This window comes from Heloderma suspectum, chromosome 1, assembly GCF_057233095.1.
Source record: "Heloderma suspectum isolate Gila_16-S chromosome 1, 16-S_ref, whole genome shotgun sequence".
Taxonomy (NCBI): domain Eukaryota; kingdom Metazoa; phylum Chordata; class Lepidosauria; order Squamata; family Helodermatidae; genus Heloderma; species Heloderma suspectum.
The window spans coordinates 45,565,585-45,591,004 of NC_139458.1; the positions used below are offsets into that span (position 1 = coordinate 45,565,585).

The following is a 25,420-nucleotide window of genomic DNA, read 5'->3' on the forward strand; positions in this document are numbered from 1 at the left end:
AAAAGAACTCTGCTCCAACTGTCCATTGACCTGGAATGAAAGAAGTGAGAGGAAGGGCATTCTGGCCTCTGCCTCTGGCCAGAGGACCAAGCACTGTAGATACATTGCAGCACTTTTACCTGAGCATGAACACCAGCAAGGGAAGCAGGGTCTGGCCCTAACTGCATATACAAAAGCCTGTTTACTTGACTTTTACTTTAGAGGACCCTTGACTTGGGGTATAATAATCCAAGGAAAAAAGTATGGCATTCATGGGGTGGGGGAGAATATTGGGAATACTTTAAAAGCAATGGGTTGTATCCAATAATGTCACTCCTCTAGCACAAAGCTTCTCCTGCTTGTGGAAGCTCCATTTTCATTCTTGCACAAGTGTCAAATCTAATACTTGGATTCCACTTGTGCAAAGCATTGCCTGAGGCATTTCACAAGGCATCCCACATGATGTAACACCAGGCATTGCACAACTCATTATGACTCCATCGGGCATTGCTTCCATGAGGTTTTGTTTACACTCCTTGTGCTAATTGTTCTGCCAGCAGTTGTGCAACCACCAGTGGAACAATGCCAACTCTTGTGATTCTTCCACCAACGCGACTTGGGACATTACCCAATTAAATTGAAAGAGTTCTTTAAAAAAAAGTAACAATATTACTTCAATGGTATTTAATTCCTTATAAATTTAGTTGAGAATCTGACTCAAGACGATCGTTGGTGTTGTGGTAGATTGCATGCAAATTATATACATATTTTCTGGGAGTATGAAAAAAAGGCAATTGGTTCTGCTTTATATTGAGCAAATTACAGGGTATAAAATCCCAAAGGAACCTTTGAGAGTGCTCTTAAATTATTTATAGGGACATGTGGATAAAACAGATACTGAAATGATTACTAGCTTATTAACAGTGGCAAAAATCTCGATAGGTTTTTCTTGGAAAAAACGAGTTTTGCTCTTCTTTTTTCAGGTTTTTTTTTTTAAGGATGTGGGATATAGCTATAATATCAAAACTTCCTATATTTGTCTTGTGAGAGTCAAATACATGAAGGCCAATTTGTTAGAAATTGTGATTTTTTATAGCTTTCTGGAATGATGAAGACAGGGTGCAATCCTATGCAGGTTTAGACAGAAAAAGTCCTACAACTCCCAGAATCCCTCTAGCCAACATGGCTGGCTGGAGGGATGTGCTGGCTGAGTGATGCTGGGAGTTGTAGGACTTTTTCTGTCTAAACCTACATAGGATTGCACCCTTAGAGATGATATACAAACTTATTCATGGTTGACTTTGGTATGATGAAATTTTGTAGCTGCTTTGTTAGTCCTTCCAGTGAATGCAACAATGAATTATTAGTGTGCAATTATTAATGCTTATTCTTAATATGTCAAAATGTGATTGTATGCCAAGTTGAGGAATAATAATAATAATAATAAATAAATAAATAAATAAATAAATAACAATGGCAACAACCTGTTTCAACTCATCACTTCATTCTGGCATTGCCAAGTTGATCTCTCTCCTCTACTTTTTCCCTTCAATCTCCTGCCCTTGTGTGTCACCTTTTTTAGTTTGTAAGCCTGTGCTTAATTTCTTTTCTCTCTTTTTTTAGTTTGATGTGAGCCACTTTGGGAGACAAAGTTTGTCTTAATAAGTGTGATATAAGTATAACGCAGTAAAAAATAAAATAACACCTATTTGCATATATGTGCCATGGGAAGGAGAGTGCAGTGTTAGCAAGACAGCCCTTCCTCACACTTTACTTTCTCCACAATGCAGGAGACACAGACATTAAGCTCCTGCCACCATGCACATAAGGTGATCTGTTTGGTTGCTTTCCACCACTATGCCTACACCCCGTTTAGGACATTATATACTACCAGTGTATCCATGTTTACATTTACCTGTCTAGATCTTTACATTAAGGATGGCATCAGATGATCACTAGCAACGTGGTAGCTAGTTCAAACATACCACATGATGTGGAGATTCAGGGAAGTATGATTGGGAGGGGTGTGGTAAGGCTCATCTTATCGCATAGCATAGCCACAGGACTCAGACCTGGTGACAAGCTGTTACTAGGGATGCTGGAGAAATTCAAGATGGAGTAAAATGAGCTTGGTTTTCTAAGAACCCAGCCTGTGGAATCTGCTGTGGAGTGACCCCCTCAAGCCATGCAGAATCCATGGACTTTGGGATTTTTTTTACTTTCCCAAAATGTACACATATTTATTCACAGGAAAATATGCAAGTTTCTGCTGAAGAATCATAGAACAGTGGGGTTGGAAGGGGCGTATGAGACCATCGAGTCCAACCCCCTGCTCAATGCAGGAATCTAAGGCAAAGCATCCCTGACAGATGGCTGTCCAGCATCATCTTGAATGCCTCCAGTGTGGGAGAGCCCGCTACCTCCCTAGAAATGTTGAATGGAATGGGGGATAATAATGCTAAATATTACATACTAAGGTAAATGATGTAAATTGTTACAAAAACTCTTCTGTAATTATTTGCATATTTTTCCTGACAATGCACAAAATACAGATGGAGTGGATTTTACACGGTCCATACATCTCTAGCTGCTACTTGGAAAATATTTAAGTGACTACTACAAGTGAGAAATTCAATTTTCCCTTGATACAGAATCTCTAGAACAAAAACCCAGCCGAATGACAGATTCTGAGACTTCATGAGTACACCTAAAATTGTGCTGCTCATTTGTTCACAAAATATAGATGCACGCCATTAAAAATTCATCTGCACAGTCACCCTTTTCCGATGCTTCTCCTTTCCTTTCAAAATGCAATTTACAAACTGTTATCTTTAAGGGTTCAATCTCATTTTGTTGACAAAAAAATTATTGCTATCACTAGCTATTAGGGCAACACCAGTTTCCCCTACAGGAACTGCCAGTGACCTGCATGTTAGAAACTTGTTTTAGTTCAGAGTGGTTGTTGATTTAAAAAAAAAAAAATCCATGGTGCGTTTCACACACACAATATGACATTCTCACACACAAACACATATTTACACATACAGAGAGAGAGAGAGAGAGAGAGAGAGAGAGAGAGAGAGAGACAGAGACAGAGAGACAGAGAGAGACAGAGAATAAAGAAACTGGCAGGCAGAAAGATGGAGACAGAGATGGACAGGATCAAGGAAGAGACACAAAACTGAGACATAGAGAGAAAGAATAGAAGCACATTTGTAGTACAGTATTACAAACACTTTGATTGCTCTAATTACACCTAAAGGAAAACAAAAACATTTTGCTGCTTGCAAGCACATGAATAATTAACTGCAGAGGAAGGAAGGAAGGAAGGAAGGAAGGAAGGAAGGAAGGAAGGAAGGAAGGAAGGAAGGAAGGGAGAGTTACAACAGCCTAACAAAGCCAAGCTTCAAGCAGATTCTTTTGGAACTGAGGCTTGTTATCCTTTTCTCATTTATTGCTTGTATTTCAAGATTGTGTGTGAAACTGAAACTGAGAATCTTGTCTCCTCCTCTCAGCCCACAAAGCATGGCCCATGGCTATCCCATCTCAGACTATGACTGTCTTAGATCTTTGAGCAAGGAAGAAAATAGATGTGCAGCACATCTGGAATATGGACTTCCTCATACAACACAAAAGGAGTAATTCAGAGAATGCTGTTGGGACGTGTTACAGGTAAAACTCTCTCCCCTCTACCACCCATCAGGATGTAAACAGGTTTTGTTCAAATGTGAAGTATACAACTGTACAAATGGAAATTCTGCTAACACTACTGTCGGGGTTCCCCTTATGACCTGAACTCCCTGAGCAACTCCTTAGGGATCTCTTATGACCTTGGGGGAACTGGGGGTGGCAACGGCCAACAGGAAGCTCTGGCATGGGCTGGTCCATGAAGTCACGAACAGTCGGAAGTGACTAAATGAATAGACAACAACCACCCCCTTAGGAGTCCGATCTTCCTTCTGTTACCTTCCCCTTTCCAATGATGTGAGTTTTAGGCTGTAGGCATGAGGTGATTGCCACTCTAGCACGGGGTTTAACCCCAACAGTTTACTGGTAAATTAAAGCAAGCAAATCACAACTAAAGGTATTTACACAATAGAGCTGAGTGATACAAAAGGCATTAAGAGAAAATAAAAGTTGCAAAAATGCAAGTATCTCTACCCTAGCTGCACTTAGACTCCTTCAGTCTGCTTCTTCCTGCACCCACTTCGTGCTCTGCTCTCCCTGACTCTGCTCTTCCTGCTCTGGTCTTTCTGACTCTCTCTTTTTATCCCCTCCTCCCTCAAAACCAAAAGTACTCTTACAAACCTGAAGAAATGAAACTTAACTGTATAAATGAAATGAAACTTAACCAGGGAAATGAAACTACTACTCGCAGGAATACCCCCTCCAACAAAAAACCTCAGGCCTCTGGGCCTGACCCATAAATGGCTGCATTTAGGTCAATCTAACAGCTTTATGGCTGCAAATGGCGTCCACTACGCCATTTGCATCCGGAGTTAGCCCTCACTCAGCCAGAGATACAGCATGGCAATGGCGGCCGGCTGTATTGCCAGTGATGCAGAGCCGGAGGCCGGCTCCACGGGATCGCTGCAGAGTGGAGCTGGCTCAGACGGATTCCAGAGAGAGGCGGAGGTAAGTCTCCATTCCTCCATGGACTCTGGAGGCCGGTTTCTTTGGAATCCGGCCTCATTGGGGACCATGGCGGAATTCTCCACCATCCCTAATTCTGAGCCACCAACCTCCCCACAGGAATCCTAATACTGACTGAACTATGCCTGTCCATTTCCTGCCTCTCCTCTCCTTCTGCTCCAGACTGCTCGACATATTTGCACCAATCTCACCTCCTTGTGGCCTCTGTTTCACCAGCAAAAAACCCCAGCAGGATCACAACGACAGCACCCATCCCACACACATTCTGTCACATATCTCCAATATGCCTATGCATGTGTTGCAGATGTAGGACAGAATGTGCTTGGGAAAACCTGTTGCCCCATTCCCAACATGTACTTGGAGTCCTCCATCCTGACATTTGAAAGGGGTTCCTAGCTATGATCATTTCCTAATTTTCCCTCTCTTACCCCTTCTTATCAAGGACAGTGGAGGATGCTGGCTCTGATGTCAGGGGGGTTGTGAGTCCACTCTGGGTTTCAGTCGGAAGTCCAAAGGAGCTATCCAAGCTGCTGGACCTATTTTGGGGATAGGGTCCAGCACCTTGGATAACTCCTTTAGAGTTCTGACTGGTGTTGACTGAAAACCAGAGTGGATTTCCCACCCCACTGACACCAGAGCCACCAACCTCCACTGATCAAGGATTTTCATGTATTATGCTTAGCCATAACATTGGATGTGATCTTACATAAGAACATTATGAAGAGCCATGCTGGATCAGCCCAAGGTCCATCTAGTCGAGCATTAAGAACATAAGAAGCACCATGCTGGATCAGACCAAGGGTCCATCTACTCCAGCATCCTGTTCACACAGTGGCCAACCAGCTGTTGACAAGGAACCCACAAGCAGGACATGAGCACAACAGCACCACCACCACCTATGTTCTCCAGCAACTGGTGTACAAAGGCTCACTGCCTCTGGTACTGGAGGTAGCACATAGCCATCAAGACTAGTAGCCATTGATAGCCTTTTCCTCCAGGAATTTGTCTAACCACCTTTTAAAGCCATCCAAGTTGGTGGCCATCACTACATTTATATCTTCCTATGTATCACAAACAGGCTTATACAGAATACATCCCTGCTGGATTGTGCCTATTGCATTGTATTTGCAGGGCCATTCCCCCAGCTCTAAACATGTTGAGCCAATGATCTGCTCTTGTCAGGAGTAGCACCTTATGATTTTATTATCAATAATGAAATTCTTGGAAATGCAACTGCTGCATTATAGTGTAATGGAGTGAAAAACAAATGAGTGTCAAGATAATAACAATTCCAGGGAGAAACCAGAGCTTGTGAGAAGTTTTAATTATAATTTCATCCATTTTTATTGAACCATTGTAGGAAGATTGGGGTTGAAAAATACATCTTGATGCAAATGTACAAATGGAAACAGGAGATGGATCTATCCTTCTCCCCTGAACATGAGGTTGAGAGGGGGAGAGTGTTCCTTGCTGTTCTCTGCAATGAAAACCTTTCCTTGTAATTAATCAAGTGATCAGAAGCCTACTTTTTTTTTCTTTACCCATGAGTTCAGCTAACACTGCCATGACAACTTTAAATAACTGGAGGCTAAATAAAGCAATTTTCAAATTATGGATGTTTAGCAAAATAAATGAACATGTTCAATAAGAAGTCAGGCCAAAAAAAGAGAGAGAGGAAATTCATGTGCCTAGTTATTTATTTATTTCACCTCTGGAAATAAAAGCTTTGTGGAGTTCAAAGCTGCAATTGCTACATGTGCCGTGATGGATTAGCTCTAGTAAGCTGAAATAAACAGCCATCTGTCTTCTTGCCCATGTTGGTGCAGGGCTTACTGTACAGCACAATGACACAAAAAAACAAAAACAAAAGCCCACAATCTAGAATCTGGGGCTGCAATCAATAAGCCTTTACAAAATTACCTGAGGTCCAAATGGAATCCTATAATGGCTCAAAAAGGAAGAATGCTCCCTCCCATGTCAGCTTCTCTGCTCATCCCATGCAAAAACAGCTTCTCCACAGATTCTAACTGCTCTGGGAAAGTTCACCAGAAACCACATGTCTTGAGAGAGCCATGAAAAATATGCAGGTAATTCTTATTACACATCCCCCTCCCCACCCCCAACCATCCAATTCTCTCTCATAAGTAAGTCATACTTCATATTATTGGCCCCACATCCTCTCTTGTACATCATTCATTTTACGCTTTATTTATTTATTTATTAAACATATGTCTATATTTCCTTTTAGTCAGAGACTCTCAAGGGAGAGTACAAGACATTTTAAAATGCTACAACCCACAGAACCCAAAAATGTACACTTAAAAAGCTTAAAAGCAGAGCAACACAATTAGGAACAAGGGCAGTAATAAATTCATAAACAGTCACGGAAAGCTAAGCGAAATAAAAATGCCTTTACTATGCATTTAAAGCAAAGAAGTGAGGAGAAGCCAATGTAGTCACCCTCGGAAAGGAGATCCACAGACAGGGTGCTGCCACAGAAAAGGCTATGTGGCACATTACCAGCACCCTCAATTATTTCCCCTATCTCTCTCATACATGTATATAAGCATCCACACAGGATGTTCCCTTATACCTGATCAGACTACTTATCCATCAGGCCAAGAGAGCTTGGAGTTGTGGTGGACAGCTCAATGAAAATGTCAACTCAGTGTGTGGCTGCTGCGAGAAAGGCAAATTCCTTCCTCGGCATAACTAGGAAAGGAATTGAAAATGAACTGCCAATATTATACTGCCTTTATACACATTTATGGTGTGACCACACCTGGAATACTGTGTACAATATTAGCACACCATCCATCATGCAGTACCAGAGTTATAGGCTTAAGACTACCCTGAGAGACTGTGTTCAATGCTGTATCCTTCCAATGAGTTCCTGACCATAGGGAGAACTTCAAGTCTAGTCCTTTGGGTCATTGTCGGAGAGGTAACTGGAGGGGTGTAGGAAAAGGGTAATTGGAACTGGGTTTTAATAAGGGAAGTGAACTTGGATAAGGTTATAGCAGTGTCCCTAAAGAGACAGTGTCAATATATGTAAGGAACTAGTAAAGTATATTGATAACACATTACATCTCGTGCATTATAAAACTTCATTGTATGTAAACAAGGTCTGAATAAATATAAAAACAATTGTTCTAACTTTTAAATAAATCTCCATGTCTCTTCATCCCATGCCTACTAGGAATGGAGAAGATATAAGTTTGGTTCGCAGTGCCTTACCTGGCAATCCAAAAATTTTCCATACAAAAGCATTTCTCTGGCTTTTTGTGACTGAACAGCTCTGTACATGAACCATATCTTTGCCTATGTGACTCAAAGACAGCCACACAATTTCACTTTTACTCTTCCTCATTCCCGTTCAAGCAATTTGTAGTTTTTGCCTTTGCCCGTACAAATGATTTGTCTTCCTCTGCATACAGTTCTCAGGACAAGATCAACCCTCCCTCTATTGATCCCTTAGCCACAGCTGCTCAAGATGATAGTTTCAAAGATCGAAGAACGTTGACAAGGCAGCTTTCAGTTCTTCACAGCTGATCTCTCCTGACCAAATATTTTCTGTAATGACAGTTAATCTGCTGCCTTCAGTATCCATTCCAAGGAATAACTGTGTACATTAAAATTCGCTCTACCGTGGTTTTGGAATTAAAATTAAGCAAATGCCTATTCATGGGCAGTCTTCTCCTGAAGAAGACACATAAATACACTCTTTATTGTTATTTCACTTGCTCAGCCCCACCAGTTCTTTCATGAAGCCACCCCAGATCCTCCCTAACATCAAGCCAAAAATGTTCCTTTGAGAACTTTCAGCTCAGATCTAAAACAACTAAGGACACAATCCTGTGCATGTTTAGACAGAAAAAGGTCCTACAACTCCCAGCATTCCTTAGTCAGCCATGGTGGCTGGGGAATGCTGGGAGTTGTAGGACTTTTTTCCAACAAGCAGATATATTGCTGTAGAAGCTTACTGTTGTATATATTCCATGCCAATCCTCAAGGGGATGACTGCTGGCTCTGTCCCATGGTCTGGAGTCCACTTTGCCATATGTATGAGGTGTTATATTTTGCGTATCAAGGATGACACCTTGTGTGTCTGATGAAGTTGACTCTAGTCTGCAAAATCTTATGCCACAATTAGGCTAGATTCCACGTAGGAGAGAATGGGAGAAAGCCAGTAAGATGTTCCAACATATTCCAGCACTTCTTTACAAAGTTACCTTTGATGCTGAAAACATTTTTCCATCTGGAGATCATTCTACTAACCAAGCACTGCATTTTCTTCAATCACCTCAGTGTAGCAACCATGACTAAACAGATGTCAAGGATGCTGCTCATGTGATAGGTGTGCCATTGGTCTCTATGTGGGATGGACATTATCCAAGGAGCATATCTCAGTGGCTGTGAAGGGAATCAGAAAAAGAGGAACCCTTCCTTTCCAAGTTCTGAAATGCTGGAAGAAAGGAGTAAGTGGGCTGATATCCAAATACTGAGAAAAATGAAACTCTACAGTTTAAAAACTAAGCTTCCTGTTAGGGTTGCTGTAAGTTCAGTGGCCACAGTCCCATAAACTTTCCCCTCATGGCTTCCCCACTCTTGTCTTCCCATGCTTGTCTTCCACCTATTTCACATCACACATCCCAAAGCACCTCTGCAAAATGGGTTGCATCCAATGTTGTCTAACTTAAGTCCCATTCATTTCACTGCACCTACTCTAACTGGGGCTAGATCTACACTAGTGCTTTATCAGCACTGAAGTGAACTGGTAACTGTTGGGGTACATTATGCATTCCGTATACTGCTTTTCTAGCATTATTTCCTGCTTTTTATTCTGTGTTATCCCAAATACCACAACAGATGTCATTGTGTGTGCTTAGGGATGGAAAAAACCTTCCCTGCCCACACCGCATGCTGCTCGCTGAACCCTGTCCCTGCTACTTATCCGACCCAGTGAGCACCATGGGGTGAGCCATTAGGCCATCCAGGGGGCTCTTGGCAGCTCTCGGTTTTTTGATGAGCTTCCATCTTTGTGCAAAATGGGGCTCTGTATTTTCATAGATCTACTGTTTGCACAGTTGATCTACACAACAGTGGGCCTAAAGGTTCATTTCTATGGCTGAAAATGAACCTTTATGGCCACCATTGTTTAGGGATGGCGGAGAATTCTGCCACAGATTCCAATGAGGCCAGGTTCTTTAGAATCCGGCCCCCCGGAATCCATGGCGGAATGGCTTCCTGCCCCCCACCTCCCTACGGAATCCCCCCTGGATGGCACTTACCTGCGGTGGATTCGGCGGCAGCAGATTTGGCGGTGGCGGTGGCTCCAGCGGCGGCGGCTGGTCTCCTGTAGGGATGTACGAAAGTCACTTACCTTTTCGCAGCTTGGCTTCGCGGTGGGGGAGAGGCACTTCGCTTTTCCCCCCGAAGTTCAGGCGAAGGGGGGGAGGCTTCCCGCCTCGCCCAGCCGAAATTCAGGCCGGGGAGAAGCGCCCCATCTCCCCGGCCGTGAAACAAAAAGTAAAAAAAAAAAAAAGACCCCGTGATAGGCTGTAACGATTTACGTAGCCTATCACGGCTAGATTTCCAAAGTCAGCCGTGATAGGCTACGTGCGGCCCATGGGCGCCACCATTTGCATTCCTTATTTTGGCAGGTCTAGTCTACGTAAAGATTTACGTAGACTACAGCGAAAATAAGGGCAACGCAAATAGCGTGCCCTTATTTTCGCCGTAGTCTATGTAAATCTTTACGTAGACTAGACGTGCTAAAATAAGGAACGCAAATGGCGGCGCCCATGGGCCGCCGCCATTTGCGTACGCGCTTTTTTTCCCCCCAAAGTCACCCGTGATAGGCTACGTGACGATTTACGTAGCCTATCATGGCTGTCTTTGGAAATCTAGCCGTAATAGGCTATGTAAATTGTTATGTAGCATATCACGGGTGTGTTTGTTTTTTTTTTTACTTCAGGTTGTTTTTTTTTTTTGCAAAGACCGGCCGCCTCCCCCACCCACGACGAACCGCTGCCGAACCGCCGCCGGGACCCACCACCGGGAGGGACATTCGCCAAAGGTAAGTCCCATCCCGGGGGGTGGCGGGGGGTGGCGGAGAATTTCACCGCTGATTTCGGGGGGCCGAATGCATTGGCGCTCGGCCCCCTGAAGATTCGGGGAGAAATTCTCCGCCATCCCTAGTCTCCTGGCCGGCCGCAGCAGGGCTGCTGCTGCTGCCATTGCCATCCTTGGACCGTGATAGGCTACGTAAGAATTTATGTAGCCTATCACGGCTAATGTAAGAACAAACAAACAAACACGCAGCGTACACAAATGGCGGTGGCTATGGCGGCCGCCATTTGCGTTCCCTATTTTTTGCTGACTTATCTTACGTAAATATTTACGTAAGATAAAACAGCGGGAAAAAAGGGGAACGCAAATAGTGTAGTGGACGCTATTTGCGTTCCTTCATTTTTTGCCATTCTAGCCTATGTAAATATTTACGTAGGCCAGAAAGGCAAAAAATAAAGGAATGCAAATAGCGTCCACTACGCTATTTGCGTTCCCCTTTTTTTCGCCGTTTTATCTTACGTAAATATATACATAAATCGGCGAAAAATAGGGAACGCAAATGGCGGCCGCTGTAGCCGCCGCCATTTGCGTACGCTGCGTGGTTTTGTGTTTTTTTTTTTTACGTTAGCCATGATAGGCTACGTAAATTCTTATGTAGCCTATCACGGCTGTCTAGCGGGATAAAAATGGCGGCCGCTATGGCGGCCGCCATTTGCGTCTGCACCAGGCCGTCCGCAGCCAGAAATCCGGCTGCAGACGGCCCTGGCCAGCTGCTCCGCACAGCAGAGCCAGCCATCAAGGATTCTGCGGGGAGGGATGGAGCAAAGGTAAGTGAGTTTCGTATATCCCTAGTTTAGATCTACTGTGCAAACAGTAGATCTATGAAAATCAGAGCCCCATCTTGCGCAAAAATGGAGGCCTGCATGGAAGCCAGGTGGCTGCAGTATGTCCTGACTGTGAATGCAGGGTGGGGGTTCATCAAGCTGGGTTCAGGGGTACAGGCAGGGGGGATTCAGCAGGTTCCCAGACCCAGTCAGGTGCTCATGCCATCCCTATGTGTGCTACAACATATAAATGCAAAAGAGCAATATAGCATCACCGTGATGGGACAGTATTGATATGACACGAGGCGTAGTTCTGGCCCCAGATTATACCTAAGAATAAGAGACAGAGTGGATACAACCAAGGGGGTCCAAGCCATACACAAAAGCATGCATGCCTGCAGTCACATGAAGAATATCATATCATGTGACCCAGTATGTGACTGGGTATAGCTGCAACTTTCCAGTAGTGATTCATGTCATGACAGAAGCACTTTTTCATGACCTGCACTCCAGACGCACACCAACCCCAAGATGTCTGGTAATAACAGCTGAGAAGCTGTGGTTTTGTCCAGCAGATATACCAGGCCTCAGATGGCATACCTTGCATGTGTTTGCATCTCTCTGGGTTGCACTATGTGCTGGATGCACCGTCAGGATGCACCATATGCTGAAGGTACTTTAGACTTTGCAACCAGACCAGAAATGTACATGTCTCATTTGCATTTCCTTGATGTGTATGCTGTTGTTGTTGTTGTCCTTGTCCTTGTCTCACAACAACAAAAGGGCCATGATTATACTAATGACTTTTCTATACCCAAGCCACAGACAGAGGAGCATTTACAAACAACTTAGCAGACTGAAGATGAGATAAAACAAAAAAGAGCAGTAACGTTTCAGTGACTCCAGCCCATGTCATCAGTGTCTCTTGAAACAAATCTAGACAGATTATCATCATATGGTGCCTGGAGACAATGGGACAGAAGCAGCAGTAAGATATGCACAGAGGATGTACACATAAATGCCACACACATGAGCTTGATATTGCTCATAGAACTTGATAGAGACCAGACTGTTCCCATATGGAGTCATAAAGGCTCTCTTGTCTGTGGAATAACAGCTCTTTGAGCCTAAATATGGATGCTCATTCTTCTGCAGCATGGAAAGTTTACAGTTCACTCTGCCTAAAATAAAGCACATTGCACTGCAGCATACTGTTAAATTGCTACTTTGGGGTTGCCAATGGGGCTTATATTTTGAGCCAGGTCTTATCCCCAAAACTTTTCCTCATTGCCAGCATTGAAAAGATAAGAAAGTTTTGGGGCATGTACAGAAAACTGCCGCTATAAGTAACCCAAATCAGCTGCCAGATATCTAGGACTTATGGGGATGAGTTTAATGGGTTAGTGGGTGTGATACTCAGGCAGGAACACCGCAGGAGCAACACCACCTTGGGACACAACTTTGTTTCTGGCAGGGTTCCTGTGCCTATAATTGCTGCCTTACATGTAGAACAGTGGTAGCAGAAACTTTCCCCATTACTCTCTCTCCATGCCAGAAAAGCCTAGATCTGGTAAATTTCTGTCCATCAGGCAGTTGATAAAGGCACAAAACCTAGCTGGGGGGAAAGTTGGCTGTCCTATTAGTATCTCCCTTTTTAAAAAATGAAGCCTCGCCCATGGAGAAACATTAGATGCTTCTTGATTGACAGCCTTTTAAGGCACAATCCAATGGGGATAGGCCTTCAAACTTGGAGGCAACTACCTGTCCAATGCAGGGCGGGAGAAGCATGGAGGGGATCATTCACTCCGCGCTTCTCCTGCCCTGCATGTGTGGCTAGACAGCCGATTTCGGCTGTCTAGCCACAGGAAGGTGGAACGGGGGAGGAAGTCTGCCAGACGACACACAGGATGTGTCGTACTGGCATTCCCGCTTTCCCTGCCCCGGAATGCCCCCCAGAACATCCCATTTTGGCTGCTCCACACTCCTCTTGCGAGCACAGAGCACAGGACTGTTCTGCGCTGCCTGCAAGGCACCGTGGAAGGGGGGGGGGAGGTTGGTTCCCAGAAAACCACATATCCTATGGCCATCTAGCCACTGACTAGCAGCCATAGGATTGCTCCCTTAGTTACAGATCATTCTACTATTCTATATACTTACTGAGGGTTTCTTTTTCAAATAAAAGATCTAAGAATAAAACTCAGTAAGTTTCCAATATTGAGGATGTTATATTTCAGATGTCTAGCCTGCATTTTAATAGTGGCAAGTGGAAATAACTAGATATTACTTACTAAGGGTACAATTCTATGGGCTCATATGCTGATGGAAGCCCCATTGATTTCAGTGGTTTTGCTCTTTGGTAAATAAATTCAGGTGCTACATATGTTGTCTCCTTTATCAATTACCTAAAGGAGATAACACAGAGAAGTGCAAAGAGAACATTATCAGAGTCTCTTATTGTTCAGGAGTTTCCTTATTTGGTTTTTATCTTGCTCCAAACACCTCTTGTACATGTAACAAAACAAGAGAGGTTGCAGTGGGTTAAGAGATTATTATTTTAGAAGCAGGGGTCATGGTTACTGCAATTATATAACTGTATGCTGACTTTCACAAAGACACCACACACCTCCAATGATCTTGCTTCTAAAGACAACAGATCCTGAGAAGGCTGGTCTAAAAGCCTTCCATGTCACTGCATGGGAGAGAGGGAACAAAAAGCAAAAGGATCCCTTGGAACTGCTGTGAAAGGTAGAAAGTATGAAATGTGATCATGATGACCCACCACCACCACCACAATCGTGAAAGCTTGTAATAAACTTTTTTCTATATAAATGTAAAAAAGAGAAGCAGAGGGCATCTGAACTCAGAGGCAACTGACTATCCAATGCAGGGTGGGCAGAGCACGGAGGGGATCTTCTCCTTCGAGCACCAGCCATCCTGCACTAGCAGCTAGACAGCCAATTTTGGCTGTTTAGTCAGGGAGAGGCGGAATGGGATGGGGGGGAGGCCGGACAGCACATAGGAAGTGTTGTAATGGCACTTCTGCCATTCCCTCCCCTCCCTGCCCCCAGGAACACCCCCTTTTCCTCCACTCCTCTTACAAGCGTGGAGCTAGGGATGAACCACGCCTCTTACGAGGGATGGGGGTAGGAGAGAGGAGGCAGTTTTCTGGCCTTGGAGCCAGTCAGTTCCCATGAACCGAAAAATCCTATGGCCATCTAGCTGCTGTCTAGAATGCATGCATTTCAAAGATGTACACAATTGATGCATACAATTGGAAACATATGCACAATATTCATGCAAAAAGAAGAAAAAGCTAGCAATCTAATATGGACTTGGAACAAGTTTCGAGACGGAATTTGGAGAACTTTGTGGAGCTCACATTTCGCTAATTCACACATCCTTAATAAAAATTAATATAGGCGCATAATGCAGAAAGATGTGCCCCAAGGCAAAAGTAGGCAGAAGGTAGATCAGGATCTACTGGAAGGTTTCTGGGTGAATTGCAGGGCCTTAGCAAGGATTTCTGACTTCCAACTGACATTTTGTATAACAATAGCAACAACATCATGAGACACCCTCCCCTCCAAAATTATACTGCTGAAATGAAGAAATCTTGGGTTAACCAGGAGGGGAAGTTCTGTATGGAAGGATTGAGAGCCCCATTCAGTTCTAGAACTCAAACCTGTTCAGTTCTAGTACTCAAACCAAATTCCTGGGCTCAGAATCCTTCAGTTCTAAGTTTCCTTTTCCACCAGGCTCCAGTTGTTGGATCTTGGGGTTCCAGTAAAAAAAAGGAGAAGCAGATCCTGCAAGTCTGCCTACGTCCACCCTAAGCTTCCAAATGTAAGAAGCAGTGTGTCTGTAGACATGATCACTTTAACAGGGATAATTTCTCTGCTTTGGAATTTCTTAAGATGCATATAATTGAGAAGCCAATGTGATCTTCAGGTTAGGAAGTTCAAGCTAGCCTCAAGGATGTCCTTAATCTAGGAGATGACTTATCTCTGCTTACACAAGTTCAGCATAAAAGTAGCAAAAGATGTAAAATGCATTGGAATTAAATATACATTTGGCTTGTTGATTTTAGTATCATCTTTCCCCCACCCTCAGCTTCCCACTTCCTATCTCTTCCTATTAGTTATCTGTTAACATACCTGGCAATAAGCAGCTCAAAACAGTGCTCTAGCGAGATTGCAACACCACTGAGAAAATCTATCAGAGGACTGCATACATTAAATTCAGGTACCGTAAAGATACCTAAGTCCAACTGCCCTCCCTCCCCCACCTTCTACTTTCACAAACAAAATAAATGGAAGCAGAAATTATGATGGAATATATGGAAGCAGAAGTTATTATGACACGTTAATATTAATACATTTTGCCAAATAAAGCAGCTTGCACACTGACAGCTAGTGTGATGTAGTGTTTAGAGCAGCTTTCCTCAACCTGGTGACATTCAGATGTTTTGGACTACAACTTCCAGGATTTCTGAACATTCACAATGCTGGCTGGGGCTGGTGGGAGTTGAAATCCACAAAATCTGAGGGGTTGCAGAAAGCTGGAGTATCAGACTCGAACTGGAGAGACCCAGGTTCAAATCCCAGCTCAGGCCTGAGTCTCATTGGGTAATGTTGGGGCAGTCATATGGACATATGAAGCTGCCTTATACCGAATCAGACAACTGGTAGCAGCTACGCAGCATTCCAGACAGGGGCTTTTTGCAGTTCTAACTAGAGATGCCAGGGATTGAACCTTGGACCTCCTGTGTGTTTTCTACCACTGAGCTCTCAACCTTCCCCAGTCACTGTCTCTCAGCCTGCCTCACAGAGTTGTTAGGAGGATAAAATGGGGACTGAGGAGTCATATAGACTGCTCTGAGGTCCTTGGTGGGATATGAACATAATAAATACATAAAGAAACAAAGCAGTAATTTAAATGTGTTGTGCAATTCAAAACTGGGACAAAGTGTGTATATTCAATACACTGATGTCTGTGGGAGGAGGGAGAGACTGATATTCCCAGGGTCATATCCAGTGGGAGGGAACTGCCCCACACATGCCCCCAAATCTGCTCCGGAGAGTTGTGGGATCCTCTGGAGAAGATCTGTGACATGCATAGGGGAGGTGCGGGGGAGGAGAAGATAGGGAAGTCCCATCATGTGAGTGGAGGTCCCATTGTGTGAATGGACTTCTGCTCTTATGAGAATTAGATTCAACCCATAGGAAGGAAAGATTAATCCGCATTACCTTATGAAGTAATATACCTGGCAGATCAAACCTCTAGTCACGAATACAATATCTCAGGAAAACCACACGCTTATTGGCAAACAGCTGTCTACTGAACTGTCTATTGGCTTGTCAACTGCTCTACTGTATGATTGATTAGGGATATCCGACATAGGAAAGACGTCCCCAGTCCTGTCTAGAAAATGTCAATTGCCAAGGACAAGTGGATGTTTGCAATACATGCCAGGCCTTGGCCATTGCCCAAACGATGTGTCGAACAGTAGCAAGACAGTCCTTCATGAAAGCAACAAGGAGAGATGAAAGGAAAGGCATGATAAATATAGGATCTGTTTGGAAGGAGACTGCACCAGAGAGAGTTGATTAGGGCTCTGTTGTTTACATTCTTCTTTTTTTATTTTTTTATTTTAACTCCCATGCCATTTTCTGCTGGTCTCCTGATTTCTCATAGGCTCATTATTAAAAGGAAGTCCTAATTAGCTTTTATGATAAATTGTATATTTATTTTCAGTTACTATTTCTGCAGCTCTAATGAAGGTTTTTGCAAGAGAATTGGGGTGGTGGAGAGGGAGGGGGGGAAGACGCAGGAGTTTGGACCTGACAGGCTATTTTGCTGCAGTAATTAACCAGGAGCTAACAAAAATACATTACTGCCCTATTTATTCCAGTTCAGCATTGGTACTTCTCTGTGTCCGAGTGACTTGGAAACACTTCCACTTAAGCGAGAAGATTTGTACCAGTAAGATAATAAGTTCATAATAATACATTGCACTTCTTTAACAGTTTTCCATTAGTGGATCTGAAAGTGTAATAGGAACCATTTATTAACTGCTGAGCTTCTGTGGGAAAGGTAACAAATATTTAATGGATGTCCATTTATTTATTTGCAGTAGGAATGCAGACATATCACTTTCGACTGTAAGGTCATAAGCATATTGGAACTGCCTTCTATTAGTTCTATGTGGAATTTCAACCAGATTTATATGGGGGGGGGGGAGGATTGCACCAATTCACCTTACCCTCATCACCATATCTGACGTCAATGAGTCCAAAGTGTGGGTACTGATAACACACAGGCTGCTATGCAGATGATACTTTGTTCAAATGCATAGAGGTTGGACACGGTGAAGGTACAATCATGACACCACCCCGCCCATGCATATATCTCACTCCAAATTGCATATCTTTGTGGGGCTACTGATCATTGGCCCGCCTAGTGCAATATTGCTGATTTCACTCACTAAATTATCAGGTAGTGATCCTATACTCAGTCCCTGCAACTTTTGATTTCAGTCGGGAAGACCAGATATGGAAGCTGGCGTGCAAAACATGTGCTCTACCAATGAGCTCTGGAACCTTCCCTTAGGTTCATAGAACAGAATGGATATGAGAAGGTCTCTCCAGCATAAACCTGCCCACATGCTGTGGTCACCTGGAGAGACCCTTTTAAGTGTCTTTCCACCCACTGAGGTGCAAAGGGTAAGGACACAGGATTGGGCCTTCTTGTTAGCAGCACCCAGATTTTGCAACTCACTGACCTGGAAACCACACTGCTGGGTGTTTTCAGGAGGCAGGTTGAAAAGACCTTGTGTGAATGCAGTTGTATCAACAGGGTAGGACTTTGGGGCAGATGCCTAGAGCTCCACTCTGAGCTGGAGGGCATTGAAGTGCAGCCAACCTGGCTCACCACACTTTGAAATAAGTGAAGCAATATCGATTACCATCTAACAAGTTCCCACCCCAGAACTCTGCACCATTCTGACATTGCCTAGCTGCACTACTGTCTTGATGTGTGTGAGGGGTTTTTTGGCTGCTGCTTTGTGTGTGTGTGGGGGGGCAGTATTTTTTATATCTGTTGCTCAGGGTTTTGTTGTTTGATTATTGCATTGTATTGCCTTATGATACTTGATTGTAGCCACCCTGAGGGCCTAATTTGGGTGGGAAGCGCAGGATAGAAATACGTTGTTATATCTTAACACTAATCAATAAATTCCTGCCTCTTACTTGACTGTTCTGAAATGCACCTTGATGGTATTGTATAAAACACCAATGGGCTAGAGAAGCCACACCCATTTATCAGTCTATAATACTATGCAGGCCCCCTATAGCTCATTCCAGATAGCTGCTTAGCCCATCCTAAACTCAGAAAGCATTTCTATTTTTATTAGCTTCAATTAAAAGACTAACATTGCTGGAAAGTAACTCTAATGGCCAAATGGACTTGATAAACAACAATCTGAGGTTTTGAAAACACTTGAATGCCATTTATTATGTACACGATCAACCACTTCAATCTGGCCAGAATTTATATAAGACTTTGTGCTGTCATTATAAAAGAGGTCCCCCACCCACCCACTTCTTTTTGCATAGGTTTGTTTTAAAAATACTACTATTGCCATTCATTCTGGGACACTTTTTGGTACAACTATCTACTCTGTTAAATAACAGTATTTGTACTTAATTTTGTTTGTTTTTACTATGACACTGAAAAGCAATCATGTTTGGTAGGGTGAAGAGATTTTTGTTATGCTGTTCAATAATCTAAGATTATAACATGGGATAATGCCAAAGCGTTGTAAAATTGTGAAAGAATGGAACCATGTAATAAATGTTACGGTTAAGGTTTTTAAAAAGATATTTATAAAAATGGTGCTAATGAGGAAGATTTACATCCTCGAATTGAAAACCTGGACAAGTTGGCTACAAATCTTGCTCAAATCAGTGGGGCTGCTGCATGCACAGTTGCAGCTTTACAGCCTTCAATTATGACTTCTGTCTAGGGATCTACGGATTTTGTAAAATCCATTTTGTGGATTGTCAGGTGCTTTTCATTCTGCTGTCTGCTCATTGATGGAATCAGATTTTTTCCAGTTTACCAGGTTTACACAAATTGGCACTTGTGAAAATGTGCAAAGCCCCCCCTCGCATGTGCAAAGTGCCCCCCCCATTATGTTAATCTCTCCAAAATGTGCATTTTCATGCTTTAGCCTATAGGGGAAATGTGCATAGTTGGCCAGTGTTCTTTTATTTTACATACTTTTCTATGACTAAATTTGCATAACATTCCGAAAAGCAAAAGAAAAACAATCTGCAAGTCTATGGAATCTGTGTGACTTGGGAAAAGACAGTCCTCTGCAGAATCCATGGGTCAGATTCGTAGAAATCCAAACTCATTTGATTCCATTGCAGATTCCTCTGACATCCCCACGTCTCTCCAATGAGGAACTTTGACTAACTTTGTTATATAAATTGCTATGCATAGTCACTGTGGTACTGTCAAGGTAGGACCTTGAAGCAAATGACCAGGGTCCCACTCCATAGAATAAGCAAGAGGGCCCCTGAATGCAGCAGGGATAGCATATCACATTTTGAACTAATACACTTTGCCATCTAAAGAGGGGAGGGGACTATAAGTAGGGATGCTGGAGAAATTTGAGATGGACTAAAATGAGCTCAGATTTCCAAGAATCTGAGCTACAGAATCTGCTGTGGAGTGACCCCTCAGGCCGCGCGGAGTCCATGGACTTTGGGATGATTTTTTTTACTTTCCCAAAATTTACACATATTTATTCATAGCAAAATACGCAAGTTTCTGCTGAGGAAAAGTTGAATGGAATGGGGGACAATATGCTAAATGTTACATACTAATGTAAATTATGTAAATTGTTATGAAAACTCTTGCATAATTTTTTGCATATTTTTCTGCATGACAGGAAAAAAATTGCATCCATCTGTGAGCAGATGATGGAACAAAAGGTGCCTGACAATCCGAGATACACAGACATAGCAGATTTTACACAGTTCGTACATCTCTAGCTATAAGACCATTAAGTTCAGAGTCTAAAACTATCTAACAGAACCACTGTGCATATTAATGGCACTCTATACAATCTAGCAAAAGTTAGCAGGGATTAACAGCACAGTCCTATACATACCTACTCAGAAATGAGTCCCATTGAGTTTAATGGGGCTTACTCTCAAAAAAGGACATACAGAATGGCACCCTAATGCTCATTTAGGCTGCAATCCTAAAAAAAATCCTAGAAAGTAAGCTCTGTGGAACACACTGGGATATACTCCTGGTCAACAGCCATAGGATTGTACCACATACTATCAAATCCCATTCTCACTGCTCCCACCTGCAAACATCAGACAGTGTTGCATCTTGTGCTGAAGTCAATGGTAATACTAACAGTATCATATTACAATTGATGGCCTGTGAGCAAGCCAAAAAGTAGTCAGCTAATTGGAAAATGAATCACACAATGTTCTATTCATGACCACTTTGCAAAATGAAGAAGAATTGAACAATTGATGATAATACATGCAATTTCACAAATGTTGTCTCCTTTACTTCCAAGACTGGGGCATGTGAGTCAAACAAGGGGAATTTGAACCAAAAAGCACCCAGGTAAAAAGTACACACCTAAACCACTGGGCCACTCTGCCTCTTTGTGCTCTCTAAAATTTCCCCATAAGTTTGATTCCAGTTTGACATTTGCTTTGGAAATGGATGGATTTATTGGAGAGTAACATCAAATGCTAGGGGACATATTTTAACCAGCACAATCCAACATGAAGCTCCCCTCCCATGCTCTCATATATCTTTCATTCATTCCTATAGGTCTTGCACAGGAGAGCATCTCAGTGAATTGTGGCCCCGAATTTCTTAAGAAAAGAATCACTGTTGCAAGTAGAGCCTTTAAATGCTGATAAACAGCCATGGTGCATTAACATAACATTTGCTATGCCAGCAAATTTGGCTTTCTGATGCATTTCCTGTATTGTAGTTTTATTGTGTATGTGTAGCTGTGGCTGTGTTTTCATTTTGATTTTATGGGTCTGCATTAAGCAAAGTTGGAGCAGTAAAGCATGATTGATTGACACTGTGTCTCTAAATGTGACATTGCACCAAAGTGTCATACTACCTATTATTGCTGCAAGCCAAGAGAAATTTCTTTTGCCATTCTCCTTAAACTCTTCTTTGTGCAGCCAGCAACCAGACACTTCACGGTCCAATTTCTTAATTTTATTCAACAGAATATCTTGTGCAACAAACAGGAGGAACAAGGGACAATGGCATTTTCATTGGTTTCACACTGCAGGCAAATACCCAACAAAAGCAGAAGCTTTTTCAAATGACATGAATTGTGTAAACAGTGATAGTCTCAAAGGGCACAGTTAGGGCCCTACCTGAGCATAGCCAAAGTTATCTACACAGCACACTAAATAAATAAGACATTAAGGCAGGCACTGCAGGCCTTTCCAGGGAGAGTGTTCCACAACTGGGGAGCCACTACTGAGAAGGCCCCGTCCCTTGTTGTCACCACTGTGCCTCACTTGGTGAGACACTTATAGAACGTGTGCTGGGGGAAGTTCGTTTCAAAGTGTGTGGTGAGGTTTATTTAACTCTAGTGGTGTATTTTGCTTTCAGTTTTGCTTTCTCCCACAGTCAGGTTTTTTAAAAAACCTAACTTCTTTCTCTCCAAATATGAAGAACTATGTGCATTTTTGGTAACTAATCATGAAAAATTAACTGAAACAAAATTCTCACCCAAACCAGCCAAATTCAATAAGTGCAGCTATTGCCAGCACAGAGAGGGCCACATTCTACCTGCCTGCCATGCAACTGTTAAATATGAGGAGTCTGCCAGAAAAAAAGAGGTGGCAACCTAATTTAGCACTAACATGGAGGAATACACAGAGATTCAAACCTAGGGCTCCTTCACATGGAGCTTTTATCCTGCAATTAAGATTGCTCCTTCATGGAAGTTTGCGGGCTCTTTACATGATGCCATGACCCTGCCATGACTCTCCTGTACTAAATGCCCTTTGTTCCATTTTTAAATAGATCACAGATAATGACCTATCAAATTACCCCATTGTGTTCTGCTTCAGTTTCCTCCATGAAAAGAGTAAAAGTGGCAAGAAGAGATCAATTAAAGATAATGGAAGACTCAGATACAGGGAGAAGGAGAGGGGAAGGGGAGCAAGGAAAGGGAGCGCTTGTAAAGGGAGTCAGTTGTGATCCTGCATTTAAAACAGAAGCAGAAAGCCCCGTTTTAAATGTAGGATTTTAGGCTGGTATAGAGATGCCCCCAGACTTTGAAGAAGATAAGCACTCAAAGCCCTGGGCCTAGACAGATGAATCTGTCAGTTTCAGTTTCTCCCACATTCTTTAAAAAATATATATCTCAAGTTCTTTTTGTGCTGAATATGGAGAACTTGGCAAATTTGGATAATTCCTTATAAAAATCAAACTGAAATGAAATTCTCACCCATCTCTATATTGTCACTTGCAGAAATCATAGCTTCTTGACCCACGTTATTCTTGGCCCCCTTTCTTTGGAACTCCCTGCCCCTGGAGGTCATGCAGGCGCCCATACTGTGTTGCTTCTAGGGATGTCACAGGAGTCAGAGAGGGGGGTGGAGTCCACTGGTCTCCCCCCACCCTCGGCCTCCCAGACTCTGCTCACCAAGCCACCACACTTACCAAGCCCACTGGCCCGCCCGCCCCATGGTCTGCAAAAGCCTGGAGGCTACCCATTCCATCAGCGAGCCACCATTTTTTGGCAGAAAAAAAAGACAGCTCAGGTTTTCTCATAAATGTAATGTTACAAAAATGGCAGCCATAAAGGGGCCATTTATGCAATCCCTAGTTGCTTCCAGCGTCTCCTGAAAACAATTATATTCCAGGAAGCATTCCTACTGACCAGCCATTGTTTTTACTGGCAATCTGCTTTTAAAAAGAATAATTTTAATATGCTTTTTAAAATCTTTTTTATCTTTTTACTATTTTGCCTCTGATGTTCACTGCTCCAGAATCTGTTTTAGATGTGGAGCGGTATACAAATGTTGTAAATTAAAAAAATACATTCTTCCACCATACATCCCTTGATTTCTCTCATGATACTCCGCTGAGTGAGGAGGTGCTTGGGTACATAATGTTCAAAAGATGCAGCAGAGATGTAAAATATGTAGTGCAGATGGCCTCAAATGCATCACTTTTCACTATTATCTTAAAACATTAATGACAAAAGTGACTTTACAGACAAATCCAGCACCCAGGCCACAACCAAAGAGTAGGATTGGGGGGAAACATGAAGATACCCCTGCTTTATTTTTATACTCTAATTAAACAGCAACAACTTTAACTTCCCCTTTCAGATTCTCAACTTGTGTGGCCACAAACCTCCATTACTCACAGAAAATGAATGTTCCATTCTTAACACTGTATTAAGTTTTATGTGCACTAAATTTCACCAGAGGAGAATAAACAGTTTGTCTGCTCTCCATCTTTTCATTTTGCATTTTTATGCCTCGAGGTCTTTGCTTGTTAGACTCTGGGGGATGGAAAAAATATTCTGCACAGTTTTACCTGGATAAACACCCTATAAATTACAAATGATATTTACTGGCCTCATAGGAAACTCACTGCATTGGAATCAGTGGGAAAAATAACTTTTAGATAGAACGACAGGTATAGTTAATAGATAGATGGTCTAGCAACACATATCCATATCTACCTATTATGTCCTCCCTCTGTCCCCACTGGTATACGTGACTTTAATTAATTTGTCCGCCATTTGGAATTCTAGTGGGAGACAATGCAGGCAGGATCATTAAACCCAATCATATTTTCAGCCTCGCCTGATATTTCACTAGAGCCATTCAAATCAATTTACCCAACAGAGACATTTGTCCCTGGCCTGTCACCACGGCCCATACTGAGCGTCCTACACTTCTTTATCTTTTGGCAAGGCCATCATAAGCAAGCGACACAAAGGGTGATGTATGGGAACTCAAATAAGTTATAAATCCTCCATCCTTTCATCAGCTGTCAAACAGAGAGAATTTACTCCAGCCAGCCTTGGCAAAGGCTGCCTGGCTGTGCTTAAAGAAAGTCAGCTTTAAGATGACATGCACTTGGAGGTGAAGAATTTCTCCGCACTCAGAATCTGGGTTCAGGAGGTTGGAAAAAAGAAGAGTAAGTAACCTCAGTGACATCCACCCAGTCACCCAATCACATTTTGCCCTGGCGATCTTTCAGTATACACATGATGGCACAGATTGCAACAAGAGAAAAACCAGAAGTACATATAAAGGTATGGATGGACAAATCTGTCAATTTTGGTTTCTCTCCGTTTCTCATTTTTCTAATCTTATGTTCAGTTCATCCTCAACAGAGGTTTGTTTTAAAAAGTGTGCATGAAAATTTGTGCACATTTTGTATGCAATTTTGACTAATATACATACCTTTTGTTAACAATTTTCATTACACTACGCATTTTTAAATGTTATTTTCACTAACATACACTTTTTGTTTGTTTGCACTATCCCCTAATATATGCACTTTTGGACACATTTGTTGACTGGATAATTCTATTGCAAAATTTGTAAACCGGGGTATTTTGGAGGATAACTTTTTCCATTAGCTAACTGGTTTGAAAGTGTAAAATTAGGTAACTGTGCATTAAAATGTGGACCAAACTTCCCCATCCCTATATAAAGGCCACAGTCAGTTACACATTTCAAACAGAAGGAGGAGAGTTCAGCACCTCTCTTGCTCTGACATCATCAGCTTATACCTGTTTAAGGTTAAGAACAGAATATATCAAAAAGAAATGCTCATTCTGTTTTATGGCTTCC

At 42.6% G+C, this 25,420-nt stretch overlaps 1 protein-coding gene and 1 long non-coding RNA gene across 2 annotated transcripts in view; one reads left to right on the top strand and one right to left on the bottom strand.

The window, feature by feature from the left end:
- The window catches only part of LOC146357156 (uncharacterized), a 35,106-nt gene extending 11,041 nt beyond the window's left edge, over positions 1-24,065 (top strand). The window contains exons 2-4 of the long non-coding RNA XR_014788744.1: positions 3,495-3,651; positions 10,610-10,711; positions 21,396-24,065. This is a non-coding gene — a long non-coding RNA (uncharacterized LOC146357156). The remainder of the gene's footprint in view (positions 1-3,494; positions 3,652-10,609; positions 10,712-21,395) is intronic.
- Positions 1-25,420, bottom strand: part of NRXN3 (neurexin 3) — a 1,900,058-nt gene that overhangs the window by 1,012,016 nt on the left and 862,622 nt on the right. The gene's annotated exons all lie outside the window — the stretch shown is intronic.